This window comes from Euprymna scolopes, chromosome 24 (assembly GCF_053919585.1).
Source record: "Euprymna scolopes isolate OS-2025 chromosome 24, ASM5391958v1, whole genome shotgun sequence".
In the NCBI taxonomy this organism is placed as follows: Eukaryota; Metazoa; Mollusca; class Cephalopoda; order Sepiida; family Sepiolidae; genus Euprymna; species Euprymna scolopes.
The window spans coordinates 45,285,816-45,303,119 of NC_136505.1; the positions used below are offsets into that span (position 1 = coordinate 45,285,816).

A 17,304-nucleotide genomic window follows, 5' to 3' on the forward strand; every position below is an offset into this window, starting at 1 on the left:
ATGTTATATACTGCGTATATAACGCGTGCATACGTAACTTGATTGTGATCTTATAATGTTCATGTATGTTTGCATCAACGTCCGCATATCTCTCGGATGTTGTGTGCATATTTGTCGGTACGTGTGATGATGTTTAGTGCGTGTACATATATTATATGTGTGAGTTCAACAAACAGTTTAGCAAATCCGGATATATAACAATTTACAAACAGTTCCTTACGGGACGAATGAACATGTTTCGAGAGAGTTATTCAGGACAAAAAGGGAGGAACATAGATTCTTCCATTAGTTGGTTTTGACTGTCGGTCTGTAAACTGCAAGAAGATTACCTGATGGACGACAATACACACTCGGGTTATTTTATGCAACTTTATTTCCTGACGCACTTCCCCGTCTTTAAAGTTCCACGTTACTCTTGGTCTCTACATTTTGCTATGCGTCCGCTCTCCAACTCGACCAACCTCTGATTCAATCCCTTCAGACTACCTGGTCTCTTCTCTGACTTCCTGACTTTAACTGCCAGCGTGTATATAAAAAGGCTTTGTTAAACTCTCTGACCACGTGACTACTAATTAATGGTACGTAGCACAAGAACAAGAATAAGAACACCTCATCGTTGCCACGTAATCACTTTGTTATTTATGAAAACTAAAATTCCTAAGTTTGTTTCCAACATACCATAGTTCTTTATCTTACTTGATACCGAATTTCATCACGACCCAAAATAATTGTTTTTCTCTTTCGCGGTTTCAATCCTACACAAAGCCGGCCAGAGGTTTACTTGGCCAAAAACGTGATGAGACGACAACAACTACGGATGGCAGTGATTGCTGAGAATGCAGTTAGTAGATTCGAAGTTCCTATCCGTCGCGGTTACCATCTGACGATGGTCAGAGGAATAGTTGGCCGAAACGTCGTGAAAACAACAACTAATAAAGATGAAAACAACAACTAATAAAAAGATAAGAATAATAGTCCGAAATAAAAATAAATTAATATATATAATGCTCATCTCAAAAATGAATTCCAATTAAAAATAATATATATACCATTCTGTACGGACCCGACCATGGAAGATCAGATAATAAATAAACGTGGATTTATAAGATCAAAGAATCCAACCTTGATCACCTTCGGGGCCCGTGGCGCAGTTGATAGAGACGTTGAATCTCTACGGTTTCAGATGAACATTGTCTGAAGATAGCAGTTTCAATCCAAAGCCAGCCAGAGGCTTACTTGGTCAAAAAACGTGGTGAGACGACAACAACTACGGATGGCAGTGATTGCTGAGAATGCAGTTAGGAGATTCGAAGTTCCTATCCGTCGCGGTTACCACCTGACGAAGGCCAGAGGAATAATTGCTTTTCTCTTACGTTGATAATGGTTAAATATATATTATAAAAATAATATTTATATTATTTTTAATAAGAAATATTTAAGTATCATCTATCCATCCATCTAACTCTCTCTTCCCTCCCTCTCCCCCCCCCCTCTCTCTCTCTCCTTATATATATATTCTAGGAGAATCTGTTAACCGGCATTGCCCGGTGGAAGCATCCCTCTTACTATGTTAAGAATGCTTTTCAGGATAGACACCCCAACCTCCTCATATAAAGAACGGCTTTCTGAATCGACACCCCAACCTCGCCATGGCAAGAACGGCTTTCGGAACAGACAGCTCAACCTCTTGCCTCCCCCACACATATATTTAAATATCCTATATATATATATATATATATATATATATATATATATGTATATATATATATATAGCTAGGATATTTTTCATACTAATAAATTATCACTAATCAAGACTCGAAAGTGTAAAGAGTACTAGGACGTTAAACTATTGTACTGACATCCAAATTTCAATGAATGCCAGAACGTCACGTTCCAAGAGCTGTTTGGTGTTCAGTGATGATATACGGTACATAACAAGGGAAATAACTCAATCCGTTTTAAGTTAGGATTAAGTAAGAAATAGTTTATGTTAGTTGTTAACATTTTATGTGATGTTCACTAAAAATAATGATATTTATTTCAGGATGTGGCGTATGAGGAACCTTGTTGTTCCGTTCCTTTCCCATGATGGTCCGTAAGCAGAAGTTCAAATCCACCTGATCGAAAACCGGTTGGCGAACTTCCTTTCTTACCGACGAGGAATGCAATGGCTCTGCACGAAAATGTCATTCTTGCCGGTAAGTATCATTTCTGGTAAAATTTTCGATTTCAATTTAAATCCACACTTATTTCTGTCGAGTATTTTTCATGTGATGCAAAATTGAATAGAAATTATTCATCATCATCATCAGCAGCAGCAGTAACAGCAGTAGTAATATCAGCATCAGCATCAGCATTATAATCACCACTAGCATCCTTGTCATCCCCCTCCTCCTCATCATTATCATCATCAGCAGCAACACTACCACCACATCATCACCACCACTACCACCATCATCATCATCATCAGTATATGCCAGCAGCAGCACTACTACCACTATCACCACCACAATCATCATCACTATCATTATCAACCCCCATCATCAGCATCATTCTGTAAGATAGAAAATAGTATCCGACGAGAACTGGTATGGCAGCATAGTATATATATATATATATATATATATATATATATATATATATATATATATATATATATATATATATATAACTATTTTCTATTTTAAACTTCATATACAATGTTTTTCCTGTTTATTTCCAAAATTGCTTTGACAGATTTTGTAATAGGTTTCTGTGAAGCGAAAATTAATATTTTCGGATTTTTCTTCATCATATTTGTTAATATAACCGTTTATTCATATTTTCTCCGCATTTTTGTTTCACACTAAACGCTCAAGACATACGAGTTGTATTTTTTCTTTCTTTTAAAAGTTGGCTTCGGGTCATTACTTAGTTAGCAGCAGCGATAGTTTATGTACTTTTACGTATCTCAATCGTTCTTTTAAACGAACGACAGCATGGGAAATATTCACTTCCAAATCTCCGGCGTACTATAAAAACCCAAAATACGCCGTCTTTTCATTTTTAATAATTTCATCTAAAGTTAGCATTCGTGCATACAACACAATCCCTCCTAGCTCATTTGTTGCGAAAGATGCATCGAGAGACTCTTACGAAGTACTAAACACAGAGCCAGTTTAGTCATATGATTATCAAACTCTCTCACATACAACTTCGTAAAGACACTTTCTCATTAACGAATCAGACTCGCTAATCGTATATCGCAACGGTTAGAAGCCCCGACTGTCATTTGGGCGATCGGGTTTAGATCCTGCTTTGACGTAGTTGCTTGTCTAGTCTCACTGATAAGCTGCGAAACAGTAATGTATGCATATATATATATATATATATATATCCGCATACATTACTACACACACATATATACATATAATTCTATAAATTCAATATGGCGTAATGGAAAAATATAAAGCTGACTACAGCTTCTCTTCCAATTTTCGGATTTTTAACCATTTCAATTCCTTTTGACGGATTTATCCTTGCTATTTCTTCTGATGAGTTAAGGGCATAATAGGTTCACTAATTGATATAATAATTAAGTGATTTATTTTGCGCTACGAAGCAGATACTGTCAAGAATTGTATAAGTCAACTGAATTAAAGGAATAAATTATAAGATGGTCAACATCATGAATTTTGGAATATAACTTTTTGTCATTTATTCTCTCTCTCTCACTCTCTCTCTCTCTCTCTCTCTCTCTCTGTATATATCGTTTTTTTTATTTGCGATACTTAACGGAATTCAACTATCTATATCGAAAAGATATTTTATCTAAATGTTAGATAGTAATAATTTTCCATTCACCAATATAGTTTTCAAATATAATTATCCACGGAAACGTGTTTCATTGTATTTTTATCTACTACTAGGGAGATCGCGCACTCTCTGAGACATTATATTCGTAAGTAAATATATATATATATATTTTTTTATAGTTAATGAAGTTTTCATGGCCGCAGAATGAGTTAAAATGTTGGATTTTAATCAATGGTGCCTTTGTTCCAGGGTTCGAATCGTTCGATCAGCAGAACAGTTGCATATTATAACCATACTGATGATTGGTAATGAATATGACGAATGTGACGAATTTACAAATTATCACCATTACTGTTCATAATAGCTATGATGCCCTTGAATAGTATTCTGAGAAAGTGCCAAGCCGGATACAAGTCCCCCAATACAGAGGAAAAAATGAACCACCTGATATACATGGACGATCTGAAACGTTTTGCAAGGACCGAAAAGGAGCTAGAGACACTAATTATCACTACCAGGATCTTCAACCAAGATATCCAAAAGGAATTTTGAATGGAAAAATGCGCACTACTAGTTATAAAAAAGGGAAAACTAGAAACGACAGAAGGCATGGAACTACCCAACCAAACAGAAATGAGGGCACTAGGAAAACAAGACAACTATAAATACTTGGGAATTCTGGAAGCGGACACCATCAGAGCAACAGAAATGAAAGAGAAAATTGGAAAGGAATACCTCAGGAGAACAAGAAAACTCCTGAAAACTAAATTATATAGCAGAAACCTAATAAAAGGTATAAATACATGGGCAGTGTCACTAGTGAGATATTCTGGACCGTTTATAGGATGGAAAAAAGAAGAACTGAGACAGCTCGACCAGAAAATCAGGAAACTCATGACCATGCATGATGCATTACACCCAAAGGACGACATTGACAGACTCTACGCGAAAAGGAAAGACGGCGGGAGAGGACTGATCTGTATAGAAGACTGTGTGAAGGACACAAAAAATAACTAGAAAAATACATAATGCAAAACACTGAAAGGATAATTATGAGAGACACAGAGAAAACGAACAAAACAGAAAACAGAGAGACAAATGACAAAACGAGAAAAGAGAAATGGGAAGAGAAACAACTCCACGGAAGATTCATAAGATTGACAAAAGATGAGAATAACGAAAACACCTGGACATGGATGCGAATATATAAACCGAGAAACTGAATCTCTAATAACTGCAGCACAAGATAACTCGATAAGAACCAACCATATCAAAGCAAGGATCGATAAAACACAAGAAAACAGCAAATGCAGACTCTGTGGACAAAGAGACGAAACGATAAACCATATAGTAAGTGAATGCAGCAAACTGGCCCAAAAGGAATACAAAAACAGGCATGACCCAGTGAGGAGGGCGGTGCACTGAGAATTGTGCAAACAGCTGCATTGTGAGCGTACAAATAATTGGTACAAGAATAAACCCGCAACAGCACTCGAAAACGAGAACCACAAAATCCTATGGGACATGGACATACAGACGGACAAACCCATCCAAGCAAGAAGACCAGATGTCGTAATAATTAACAAGAAAGAGAAATTCTGTCAATTCGTAGACTTTGCTGGTGAGTATCTTTTGGGTGAGTATGAAAGAAAAGGAGAAACGAAGCAAATACACAGAACTAGCCAAGGAGTTAAAAGGGATTTGGATGAGGAAGAAAATCAAAATAGTATCGATAATAGTAGGAGCACTAGGAACAATTCCGAAAAACATGGAAAAAAAGAATGGCAGAAATTGGAACCAGAGGAATAGCTGCAAAAATACAAATCCTAACGATAATGAAAACGGCTGAAATATTAAGAAAAACTCTTGAATGCGGAGAATAACACAAGACAATATAACGAAGAACGAAACAGGGAATGAAGAACACCGAAGCTGCAGATCTACATGTTCTACATTCCCATCATGCATCCCCTCAATAGAAAAGTGATACCAAAGAGCCGAGAAGGGTCAAGGAGGATGGAAAGACCGAGGAGAGAGCACTGGCCAGACCTCCGCTGGACAAGTGTGAAGAGAACTTGGATCTTGGGGAGGCTAAATGCCACTCAAATTCAAGTATAAACCAATGGCCACTGCCAGCGAGAAATCAATGGTAAGAGGCTGTTGCGATGATGCAAATTATTTACAAATGCTATCGAAGGAGGAGGAGAGAGCTGGACGTCTGGGGAGACTTGTTGTCACTCAGCTTCCAGAGAACACCACAGGTCTCCAATCAGATCGTTTGTTGACTTGTGTGAAAGCTCTATGTGAGCCAATAATAATAATAATAATAATAATAATAATAATAATAATAATAATAATAATAATAATAATAATAATAATAATAATAATAATAATAATAATCAAAGCAATAACAATATTAATGATAAGGATGACGGTATTAATAATAATAATGATGACGATGATGACGATAATACTAATTATGATTATAATGATTAAAATTATTATTATTATTATGATAATGATGATTGTAAATATACATGTACACACATATATAAACATATTTCTCTCTCTCTCTCTCTCTCTCTGTATGTATATATATATATATATATATATATATATATATATATATATATATATAAACATGCGTGTGCCAATTTATATGGATTGGAATATAATGATTCTGCTTCACGTGGCATTAAACATTTATACAGTAAATATTGTGTTGCGATTATTAATATATATATATATATATATATATATATATATATATATATATATATATATATATATATATATATATATATAGTCAGTTTCCATACAACAATGAAAAAAAAGCTGTGGGAATATAAAAAATACCTTTCAACAAAGGACCAATTATTTCGGTCGACTAACTTCCTTTTTGATTATTCCGTTTTTTTTTCTTTCCAACATACAAAAAAAAAAAAGGGGGGAAAAAGTCTTTCTATGTTATTTCTTAAGAATTTTAACTTAAAAAAAAAAATGGCGATGTTTTTTTTTTGTTTTATTTTTTTCATTTCCCAGAATAGAAGAAAATAAAAAAGTTGGTTGTAAAAATCAATGTCTTTTTGTGCCGCGTCTCTATTCGTATTTAAGCTGAAGAGAAATGCGAAATTAAATGAAAGGAAAAATAAGGTCGCATTTTAAATAGAGAATAGAACGTACAATGCAAATATTTTAAATGTTTAAAAGTAATGATCAAAAATTTACTTGAGCTTTGTAGCGTCTAAATGCTTAAATTTGATTGCAGTTTTAGACTGAATTTTTATATTGATAAACGGAAAATGTTTACGAACAGAGACAAGTCAAACATTTGTCAATATTTTTTTATGCACATTTTCACTCTTTTTTTTGTATTTTACTTCAGTAAGTTTTAAGATATCAAGGGGCTCCCTCCTGGAGCTAACACTTGATTCTGTTATGATTTAAATTTATACCCGAGGGCTCTTTTAAGAATAGATAATGTTCCCTTTATGGCTGCTATCTGTATTTCGTTACAGTTTGGTCTTCCAGGGATTGCTTCTAAGTATTTCTGAAGGTTCTTTTTTATTAAACCAGTTGCTCCTATCACAACCGGTATAATGTTTATTTTTTTCAGAGACCATGTGGTTTTTAGATCATTTTTTTAGGTCCTGATATTTTGTTATCTTTTTCCGTATCGCACACATGATGAATCTTTAAAAGATGAATATAATCACGATAACAATATAGATCATGAGTGGAGAATATTTAACACTCGAAAAATCGTAAAGAAAGAAAAAAAACCCTCAAATAACTTTTACCAAGAGCAGTATAACTAAATTATCTACCAACCTATTTGGAAATCTAAGACCTCAGTTAACTGTTAAAATTTTTTTTTTATCTTTAAAAAGTTGATTTATTTTCAGAGCAGTTTTTGTGACACACGAAAATAAAAGGTGTCTGATATTATTTGGGTTATTCGAACTACCTTTCTAGGGTTATTTTTCCAATATTTCTGTTGATGTAACTTCCCACATTCTTGTCAAACTCGGGAATATTTCGACCGAGCTCGAAAATCTGCACAGGATTTCGAACAAAATCCTTTATTAAATCACTGGTGGCATTATGTCCTCGTTCCGTCAGCCACGATTGGGAAGAAGTCTTAAGTAATTCGCAATTGAACTTAAACATGTACTTCACCACGTCACGTTATTTTTGTTAATTATTTATAAATTAGGAACCCTTTTGAGTTAAAATCATTTTAGAATTACGAATGCAAACTTGAGAAAAATACTCTTGAAAGACACCATTCCAGAAACGAGAACGCGTCGAGTGCTCGAGGGTGAATTTGATGTGCCAAGAAGATGAGTCAAAGTTTTTAAAAAGACTAATTACACAGGATGAAACCTAGGTCCATCACTATGATCCAGAGACCAAAGCTCAGTCAATGCAGTGGAAGCACTTGGACTCACCATCTCCAAAGAAGGCAAGGGTGCAGCCCTCCGCTGGCAAGGTCAGGTTCATAGTCTTCTGGGGCCAGGATGGAGTAGTGATGACAGATTTCCTGGCAAAGGTACCACAATTACAGGAGCCTGTTATGCTTCACTTTTGAGGAAATTAAGGGAAGCTATCAAAATCAAGAGGCGGGGCAAGATCAGCAAAGGTATCCTCCTCCCGCAGGATAACGCTTCAGTCCACCTCGCATGTCGCCAGATCAGAAGCACGGGCGTGTGGTTATGAAATCTTTCCCCATCCTCCCTACTCTCCTGACCTTGCACCCTCTGACTTTCACCTCTTCCCAGACATAAAGTTGTTTTTGAAAGGAAAGCTTTTCCCAGATGATGCGGCCTTGATTTCTGAAGTCACGTCGTGGTTGGAGGACCAACCTGGGGTGTTCTACAAAAACGGTCTTCAGAGCTGCATCAAACGATGGGAGAAATGCATATCTCTGGGTGGTTCCAATGTAGAGAAAGACTAATAACTGTGCCAACTTTCGTTGCTCTACTGCTTTGGGAAGTGGGGCAGGGGCATTACTTATTGCACGCCCCTCGTACCTAATGTGTAACTCTTCTGTATTATAAAATGATAAAGCACCAACGCGCTTGACGCCACCGAGCAATTGTACCTTTTTTCTTTTGTTAAATATTAGTTATATTATTACAGAATCAAAGAAAAGGGTTGGACTCAGAAACCACAGTGTCTACAACGTCACTATAACACATTTAAAATTCGACATTAGTATCTTTTGAACCAACAACTTACAACGTGTCAACGAGAGACAAATGCAAATTTCTACCAAAGAAACGATTATGTGTAGGGATAAATAAAAAAAAACTGCTTATGCAATGCTAGAGATTAAATTTTACTTGAATGACACGGAAACCAATTCTAAACCCGAAAAGAGGCAAATCCAAAGCGAGAGAAACTACTAATCATTCCAAACATTTACATCATGTACGTATCAATTGATTCTAATTGTTTTTATTTGATCGAATTATATTGAAAGTTCGAATTTTTTAGAATCAAGACAATACTATCCATATAAATTGTTCGAACGTAAAATAAACATATCGCCATTTATTTAAAAGGATAATGTCTCTTTCATTTAATAATAATAGAAAAAAAGATTTCCTTGGTTATTTTTATTCAAGCTGAAGTCCAAAATTTTTTTGGCTCAAATGTCATTTTATAATTTACGTTCCATTAATCATTTAAGGGGATTTTATAATCGATATGCCATACTATTTATTTGTAACGCTAAAAAAAGATATAATACAAATAGGCAACTTTGGACTGCATTAATAAATCAATTTATTAAGACTGGGTTATTGTCGGAGAGAGCAAATTATATATATATATATATATATATATATATATATATATACATATATGTTTGGATGGATTTATATATATATGTGTGTGTATATATGTATATATATATGTGTGTGTGTGTTTGTGTGTGTATGTATGTAAATATATATATAAATACACACACACACACACACACACATATATATATATAAATGTGAATTAAAAATCACTTTCAAAAAGATTTGATTTTGTTTGTTTTTCCTTTTGAAACTGATTTTTAATGCCCAATTATGAATCGTTTTACTCAATCTATCTATCTATATGTATATATATATATTTGTTTTTTTAATCTATCTATCTATCTATCTATCTATCTATCTATAAAAGTGAACGTGTCTGTGTATCTGTGTATCTGTGTATCTGTGTGTCTGTGTATCTGTGTACATTTCCCTACGCAATAACTCTGTCAATTTAAAGTCTACAGACTCAAAATTTGATATACTGGTTACTGAGATTTGGGAAAATCGATGTGATTGGTTTTTGGCCAGAAATTTGGCGATTAAGGAGTCAACGATTTAAGTTCAACGATTTAACCTTTGAGAACTCTACCAAACTCCTCCGACAATTTTGGGTCTACGCGCTTGAAAGTTTAGATATAGGTTCGTTGGACATGGATCTAACTTAATAAGTTGATTTGATCCTAAACCAATAAATTTTAAGGGGTCATAATAAGGGTGAAATTAAAAAGAAAATTGACCTCTGCGGTCTCTTCCAAATTACTCAGACAATTTCTGGTCTAAATATTTGAAATTTTACATAAAGGGTATTCAGAGATAGGGAAGCGTTTTCATCAGTTTGAGTCGAAAATTTTTAGTTACCAATATATAAATGTATGTATGTATGTCTGTTTACTTGTCTGCCTTAAACTTTCAATAGAGGCGACGGATTTTACCAAGATCAGTATCGTTTTAAAGTTCGATCTTTCATACGACAAATATCGAAAAATTGGCTAAATATATTAATTCCTTCACCCTCAACTGAACACTTTTCTACAGGGAGGGGTTGCTTTTTTCGCCGATATTTTCGAAAGTCATCCTCTCTTTTAGATTGTCTAGCCTTAATTTAAACCTACGTCACTCCCAGTTTGGCGCTGGTCGTTAACAGCAAAGACGTCACGTTTTTTTCACGTTCTTTTCCTCCTTCGCGGTACGGGTTCGAGCCTGCCTTCCTACTACCACTTATTTTTGCTCAACACACCTCCAAATACCCGGGCAACGTCGGGCACTCATGCTAGTATATATATATATATATATATATATATATATATATATATATATATGTGTGTGTGTGTGTGTGTGTGTGTGTGCCTGTGTCTATATCTATATGACAAAACAATAGATGTATGTGTGTGTGTCTATGTGTAAATATTTAACCGATAAACTCTAAAACTACTGGTCACATAACACTGACATTAACAGGAAATAGTGATCATTCCCCAATGCTGATTTATAATAATTAAACTCTTTGTTTGGATGGATGAATAACGCGTAAAGAAATATGTCGGCAAGTTGAAATATGAAATTTCAACATGCTGATATATTTCTATTACTTTAGCGCAAGCGCAAATTCATTCATAGCTTGAAGTGGTTTAATTTCAAATCTTTCTTAGCTATCTGTCGATAGCTCAAACAGTAAGGAACGCTGCTGTAGCGCTAAATGTTTTAGTTTCAATTCTGTTTTATAGTACCCAAGTCACTTTTCTTTTAATCTTTTGAAATCAGTACTATATAGTAGGTTTATCGGTAAACGAGCATGTACTACACTGAACCCCCCAAAAGAAGGTAATAACAGCATATTATCCCCATAAAATAGAGCAGGCAATACCATTGAAGATCCTGCCATATGAAGATAAAATAACGCGTGTGTGTATGGTCTCATGAGAACATAGCAGATATTACAGTATCCCCTCGCATTAAAAAAGGAGTATGTAATACCTCCGAGGATTAACGTCATTCCCATAAAATGGAGGACGTAATTCCTGGGAGAGTGGTCTTATGACAACAGAACTGATGCTGCACTATACACCTCCATTAAAAGATAATACAATAATGGATTAAATAAGTTTTTTTTAAAAAATTCGTTTAAAAGCAGATAATCATAAAACATTGGTTTTATATGGCCTGTTGGTGTTTTGCTTGAGCTTGACAGAAAAAAATCCCGACTTCGACAAGATAAATCTGAAGAAAGGTTGAGCTAAAAACTAATAATCCAAAATATAACCTTTATTACCAACACCTAACCACTATGTTCCATAATTCATAATGATAGATTCATTAGTTTAGACATTTATAATATATATATATGTATGTATATATATATATATATATATATATATATATATATATATATATATATATATATATATATATAAAGAATACGAAAAGTATAAAAGCTTATAACTTTTCTTTATTCGTTTTCTATTGATGACGTGCAAGAATACAAAATAATATTATGAAAAAGAAAAAATTAAAAAAAACTTTTTTACAAATACATAAGTTTCTAGAAGACGATCACGTTAGAGATGTGGACAACGTTAGAGAAGACGATCACGTGAAATACGTCACAGTCGGAAGGAGAAGTCACACGTGGCCGGGAGAATGTGGAAATAAATGTCGTTGTACTACAACATCAACAACAACAAAATCAATTTGAAGTTCTTTTCTATTCTTTATCTACTTTACGACTGAAGCTACAACGTGTTCGGTAACGTTACATTAGTACGTCTTCCTATTCTAGTAGCCCATTTCCAAGAACGCTTGTGGAATTCTTTTCCTGCTATTATTAGTCTTGGTCTTCTAAAAGAAAAGTTCAAAGAGTGTCTTCTGTATTGACGTTAATCATCTTTTGTTCTTTGTAACTTCTTATGTCCTGTGGATTCGTTCCGTGTCTATGCAAAATAAGACAGAGATTAAACAAACCACAGATACAGTTAGCAAATTAAGAAGCATAGTATAAAACATGGGTGGCTCATTAAAATGATTTCATCAATAAACCATTGTACAGGGTGGAACGATAAATTTGTCGCCCTAAAGAAAACAACACTACAGCTTTATTTTCAAACTTTTATTAAAAAAGTCAATTCAGGTAACTTGATAATGTAGTAGAGCTGACATCTATTCAATGCCGACGCCTTTAACCTCAATCACACCTCAATACGTGTCCAGAACTAAGACATTTTCCATAAGCGCTGGCTGGAGTTTGGTGACTACTCAGCGAATACTCGGCTGTGGCAGCGATCAGGCTGGCTTTACTGTTGTAGGAGGTCATGTTGGTGATATTCTTAGCGTATGACCAAACGAAGTAGTCTAGCAGGTTCAGATCGGGAGGGGGGCAGTGAGAGAAGGTTACAAAGTCGTAGCACTTATACTGAAACCAAGCTAGGGTCTTTTTGGACTTGTGGGCCCGCCCAGTCCTGCTGCCACACTCAGGGCCTGCCCGAGGCCACCTGATTGCACCAGGGGAACACCACACTCTTCAGTACACCACAGTCAATTTGGCATTGATTTTCAAGCTGACTTCGAAGATGTGATTTAGCATGACGTGGTCCTCACTCAAACCCACACCAAAGACCATAACCGTGGCCGGAAACTTTGTTTTCATCACCGTGGACACGCCCCTGATATTCATGGCAATCCTGCCATGCATTTTGAGGGTGCTTGCAATGGTCATGTTTTCATGACTTGAATAAGTAGAGAGCATGAGTTGTACAACGGTGCATCTCCAATCTCACTTGTTGAACATTGTGTCACTTTCAGACATGATAGAAGGCTCCTATCGCTCTTGGGATTTGTACATAACTGGCCAACTATTAGATGGTCTGTAAAAAACACCAAACAAATAAAAAAACAAAACAAAACAAAAAAAACCCGGTTTTCATCAAACGGAAATGGAATCGTCCTGTCTTTTCTATGGCGATAATTTTGTCATTCCACCTGTACAAAACTAATTAATCCAACTAAACGAGAATTAGAAAACAATTTGTCTAAAATTTACAAGATAAAATGGATCTAAAATAAAATTAATGCGTTAACATGAGTTAAATAATAACCTGTTACAAAGGTATCGAAAATAAAAATAAATATACTTTCTTCCATCCAGTTCTGCATTATAAATTTCCATTCATCAATTGGGAAGTGACGATTGTTTAGTTGTTGACGACACGGACTGACGAATAGTATGCTTCAAGTTCGAATCCAGTTCGTTCCACAAAGATCGCTTTCACTTAAATATTAACAACCTCATGGTGATCCCTCCTGTAAGTACTCGATGTCTTTCGAGAAATAATTCTAACTAGAAAAATATCGGGCAAACCAATGCCAACAATAGAACTCTTCAGTATTTTCTCTAGCAAAGTTGTACACTTACACATCTAGCGATGAATACTATGTCATTAACAAGTGTACCAATCGATAAATGATCAATACTGATCAATGACTAAATACTATAATACCGAATTTCTTTTGATCTGACGACGGCGTTCGTAGATTCTGCAGTAAGCATCGTTTGTTGTCGGCCTATATATTTAGTACACGCCGAAACATATATTTGAAAATAATGATATAGGACACTGTACAGATAATATGCAGTTCCTTATCACAAGACTAAACTAATATCTATTCAAAAGAGTTACGGTTGCTGATTGCGCAACTTTTAGCTTTAATTTGTATTAACGTTTGTCTGTCAGACCTTATTTTTTTAGGTGGTCTTTTAAGACTGTCTTATACGGTTAAGATTGCCATACTATTTTCGTCGGTCTATCACTTTTTGAGTTTCATTAGACCGCAATGCTTAAGTTCAGCATTTCATAAAAATACGAAACAAATTGCATACTCTCACCGAAAAGCTTCGTCACATGATTTAAAACATCACTTCCGTCCAGATGCCGATAATTGTTCTGTTGCGTTGATTTATAATAAAGTACTTGTTAAAAGTATCTCCAGGTGTGCATTTTTGCAGGGAAATTTATTCTCCTGTATACAGCACCTGGTATTACCAAATGATCAGCCATTTTTTACTGACCCGGTTCAACAGGTTGCTTAAAATCGGCGATCAAACGAGAAATGGTTTGCTAACGTGATTATGTATGTGTATTCAAACTAGAGTTGGACGGCATATGATATAGAAATAGATTCTCAAAATAAGTTTCGTTCATTTATTTTTAATGGCGATTGAAATCTACAAAATTCAACTGTAACTCAAATCTCATAAATATTAGACTTAGGAATTTAAACTTTTCACTTTTTCTACATTTATATTTGGACGCCGAAGGTGCCCTTGAGAGAGCACCTTTATAATTTGTACGTTTTTATTTTAATGAGTTTCAAACCAAAAACAGCCTATCCTGCGTTGACAGAGTTCAAAATAGACTTCGTGGCTTGGTGGGGGATGCCCTTTTCTCAACCCTGAAACCTCTTTCCCACAGAAGAGACGTGGCGAGCCTGTCGTTGTTCTATCGTTATTTCCATGGCAAGTGCTCGTCTGAGCTCCATTCTCTGGTCCCTCCCTCGCCAATCTTTTTCAAAAAACACCCGACTAGCTGAAACCACCGTCAATAATTTTCCCCACTCCTTATCTGTGCCTAAATCAAAACGTAGATTCCATGAGCAAAGCTTCTTTATTAGAACTGCACGCCTGTTGAACGCTGTTCCGCTTGCCTGTTTCCCTCCCTTTCAACCTGGATGTCTTCAAGTCCAACACAAACAAATTCCTGATGAACCGCCCCCTCCCCCCCTAAGTAATGACACCTTACCAATTCTCCAATACTATTGCTACACTGTCCCTTTGATTACTGTACACACAATAATCCTTATCCTCGAGTGGCCATTGGGCCTTGATAAGTGGTGAACCCCGTGTAAAAAAACAAAAACAAAAAAAAAAACCGTTAACAAAACGAATTCTCCTCCACATGCCTCCGTTCAGGAGGCGATTGTTAGAATTTCGTTTGGCTGTCATGTTTAATTTTAGAATTGCATCAGAATACGAAACGAATTGCATACTCTCAATGAAAAGCTTCGTCACATAACTGAGAACATGACTTCCATTCAGGGAAGGAGCGCTTGTTCCATTATGTCAACATGTATTTCAATTAACAAGTTATAATCAAATGCTTGCTAAAGATGTCTCCAAAGTTGTATTCTTTTACAGCGAAGATTCACCGCCTTCTCGCATACATACCGATACATTAACGTGATTATTTAACGTTAATCACGTTTACACACATGTGACCCACATGTTGTATGCAGTCTACGTCGCAAAGAAGACCAAGACAAAAAAATAACTGGAACTAACTTTTTCGTTCAACAACGGCATTTATTTTCTCATTCTCCCGCCAAGCGTGACTTCTCGTTACGGCCGTGACGTCTCTCACGTGATCGTTTTCTCTAATGTGCTCTCCCGACTTTTTATAGCCTTTTTTTCCTTACAGTGACGTCATTTCACATTTCATATGCATTTGCTTACGCGTGCCCGTGCTCTGTTACAATTAGACGCACTCAATTTCATCTTCATCACAAAACTCATATATTGACTGAACGCATCTCAGTCTTTGCTTTTTCTTTATTCTATTCACCTCCTTTCTTCTTCTTCTTCTTCTTCTTCTTCTTATTTTTCTTCATTCTTCTTCTTAATAAAAGCTATCCATAAACGTTATCAGCAATTGAGTTAAAAAAAAAAACATCAAAATGTTAATTTTTATATTGTACACGAAGTCGCATAAAAATTCAAACATCCTCACACAGGAGGTAGGTAGCAGCTATCCGAACCTAATTGCGAAAGAGATAAAAAAAAAAGAAGATCATCCCCTGCTCATTCGCCATGTAAAACTGGCGACTTCCTGTCCTTTCCTAAACATATAGCTCTTAATAGAATTCAAATAATAAATTCCATCTGGTCGTATATTTTTTTTTTGCGAGTATACACAAATGTTGAGTTTGCTAATTAAGAACTCGTTGTTACAATTACTACTCCCCACAAGGAGGAGGTAATGCTTGGGTGTCTTATCTCATTACAAAATATCAGATATTACAGTACTTCCTTGAAGTAACGCCTTGGCGGATGGTATTATAACTATAGAACAGATGCTACCCTTGCATTGAACATTGAAAGACTGCCACTGTGACGTAAAGGACTAATGTGGACAAGTTTACAGAGACGTCATAAATGGAGAGTTGTGCAGCGAGATGTTTGTTCACATTACATTTATATTTTTGCATGGTAATACAGTCAGAGAAAGAGAAGGCATGGAAGGAATGCCAAAGGTAATATGCCGAGGGAAGAAGGTATTAGTATTAAAAGCCGTCTGACATCTAAGCAGAAATAAGATATTTCGGTCGATTCATATGTCTATAACAATCTGGTGTATGTGCCATTTAACAACAAAAAAATAATAATGGCAGTTATATAATGAAGCGTGACGAGTAATCCAAGGAAAGGAGAGGATTTGAATAAAAATGGGTGGGGGTATAGTAAAATGTGAGTTAAATAAACAGAAGATTTGGGCTCAGTCGAGCACTTGCTATGGAAATGATGATTGAGTAGAAAGAGACTAGTATGTAGGGAACGAAAGATTGCTCATACCCCACTGGATTTCGAAGTCGATTCCAGTGGCGGCTCGTGCCTAAGATTAGTGGGGGTGCTGTTTAAAAAAATGCGTATTGTTTT

General features: G+C 35.5%; 1 long non-coding RNA gene across 1 annotated transcript in view; it reads left to right on the forward strand.

Moving 5' to 3' along the window:
• LOC145246690 (uncharacterized) overlaps positions 1 to 17,304 on the forward strand; it is a 79,470-nt gene that overhangs the window by 43,095 nt on the left and 19,071 nt on the right. Inside the window, exon 2 of the long non-coding RNA XR_013863151.1 lies at positions 2,045 to 2,198. This is a non-coding gene — a long non-coding RNA (uncharacterized LOC145246690). The remainder of the gene's footprint in view (positions 1 to 2,044; positions 2,199 to 17,304) is intronic.